Below are 2,572 nucleotides of genomic sequence, written 5' to 3' on the forward strand. Positions count from 1 at the left end.
GGCGGCAGGGAGCTTCCAGGTCCCAGGCTGGGCGGTCGAGCGGCGGCGGCGGATCAGCCCGCTCCCGGGTCAAAGCTCTCTGGGAGCTGTCCCTCCTCGGCGGTGCTGAACACAGCGCGCCTCGCGGTGATCTCACTGCCTCCCCTGCGAGCAGCATCCACGTAAAAGCCAAGCTTGCAACGGGGGGGCGCGCTGGCGAGGAAGGGGGATTGACTAACGAGTAAAGGCAGGAGTTCTCAGCAGCAGCAGCAGCAGCAGCAGCAGCAGCGCGGGCCAGCAAGAGTCTAGCTCCTCCGCATGCATCCTGTTCTAGACTGCACCGCCTTCCTCCGACTGCCCCTGAGCACGGGAAACTGAATTTGCGAGCTCTCCTGCTGTGATTTCTCTCTCTCTCTCTTTTTAAAGGGGGGATCTGACAATTCCCTTGGATGCTGGGAAATACGTGGATGCTGAAAATTAAAAGGCAGACTGACAGTCACAACCTTTGAGGGCTGCTAGGTAGAGAAGAAACCATTCTACACATTAATCTTGAATGTCTTGGAAATGCTCTTTCCTTGACTAGTTTTTTCTTAAGGAACCATTGGTGTTAACATGAAAAAGTCTGTCCCCAGGAATGGAAGCTACTAGTGATAGTTCGTTGTATTTGAACATGGTTGGGGCGGTGGGGGCTGGGGGAGGAAATATTTCAAGTGAATTAATCATGACCATTCAAGTAACACCGCAGCCTCTTTTTTTATGGCTCCCTGTAGATGGAAGGTACAGTCATTGCAGGCTGAAGGCACTGCTACCAACATGATCAGTTCCTTCAGAAAAAGTGTGGTCAGCTTGCACCAGTACATAATCTTAGAATGCCAAATGCAAATACATTTCTTATAATGTATTTATGTTCTTTATCGCCAGAGCTTCAACAAGGCTTGAGCCCATACATCTTGCAGAAGCAATGTATGATTTTTCTTTCTAAAGAGAAAATCTGAAAGTGCCACAGGTCAGTGATAAAGCATACGCTTTCCATTTCAAAGGTCCCAGGTCCAGCCTTTATCTTCTGGAAGAAGAAATGGGCAAGACTCTTGTCTGAAACTCGTTGTCATTGTGTTCCAGGTTTTGGACTCAGTTCCCAGAACCCCCAGTCAGCCTGAACAATTGTCAGGAATGTTGGGAATGGTAGCAAGAAACTTCTGGAAGATGTTCCTTGCTACCATTCCCATGTAAACCATAGTAGGGATACCATGGTTTACATACCATATGTATAAACCACAGTGAGCAAATTGGTCTGATTTTGCATATGGCAAATTCCCGTGTGGGACAATTATCCAGTCTGTGGACATGCCATCAGCTGACTGTAAGGCTACAGAGCAACCCACAGTCAGGTGCAAGGACCCAGCCAGGAGTCAATGCCAAGGAACAAGTTAGGTCCAAAGGAGAAACCAGGAGGCAGCACTGCTGGCTGGAGCAGAATCCAAATTAAGCTTCTCGGAACCAGATAATGGCTGAGGATGGGGGAGTGTACTTCTGTTTTAGTCAACTTTCCCATCCATTTGGTTTGAATAAAAGTGTTTGGTTTATTGGAGACATAGGCTCCTACACCCTCCCCATTACCTGGTTCTGCATGGGTTCCATTACTAATGGTTCAACGTCTGGGCCTGTTATAGAAGCAGGAGAAATATCAACGAAGGGGGATTCCCATGTGCTGTCCAATTTAGCATGGAAGGATCCCAACTTGCCATGCCAAAGATTTCAAGGAACAACAATAAGTCTTGATCAGCAGCTGGCATGGCTTTACTTGGGGCAAGAAACTCTTCCTCAAAAGAGTCATTACAGGTAGAAGTCTTATCTTCAGGAGAATTGGTTTGGTCAATAAGAGGAGGAATCTTATCCAATTTGTGAATAGCTTTTGATGGTACATTATTATTCACTAGCTGTGTTAGCTTAACTAGGTGCAAAATAGCAGGATTCTAAATGCTTTCTGCAAATAAACTTGGTTCTGTGCAAATTTCTCTCTCCTTCTCCAGACTGAGAAAGGGAAATAAAAGGTTAACATGATTCTAGTTGCTTGATATGAGTTGGTCTGAATAAAAAGGGATTTCAGATCACTTCTGTATGGAGGGCTCCTGAGCAACAGAAACAGATTATTTAAAATAAGCCATCTACTATTCCATCTTGGCAGTCTTCCAGTTTTGGGAAATATAGACAACACTACTTGATTGATCACCAAGGAGTGGGGCAGAGGTTGCTGTGGCAGGAACTAATTTCCCTTATTTCCCACCTCTTTCTCATTTGACTTCAACATCCGAGGAGGCTCAAGAGCTTGAAAATGTGATCAACCTTATCGTGTAAACATTTTAAATCAACTATTTTGCTGGCAACCAAATCTAATTTCTCTACATTTTCTCCAAGATCTGGGCAACCAGAAATGTCTGTTTAACAAAAATTTGGGAATAAAGAAGAGGGTCAAGACCTTCTGAAGTTTCAGGGGGTTTGTATCCCATTTCAACAGGAAGTTCAGACCTGCCATCCATCACATGAAGCAGCAGAAAAGGAGCAGGATAATCATTCCCCAAAATTTCATCCTCAT

The sequence above is a fragment of the Varanus komodoensis genome, unplaced genomic scaffold (genome assembly GCF_004798865.1).
Source record: "Varanus komodoensis strain SLA01 unplaced genomic scaffold, ASM479886v1 scaffold29_1, whole genome shotgun sequence".
NCBI classification, from domain to species: Eukaryota; Metazoa; Chordata; class Lepidosauria; order Squamata; family Varanidae; genus Varanus; species Varanus komodoensis.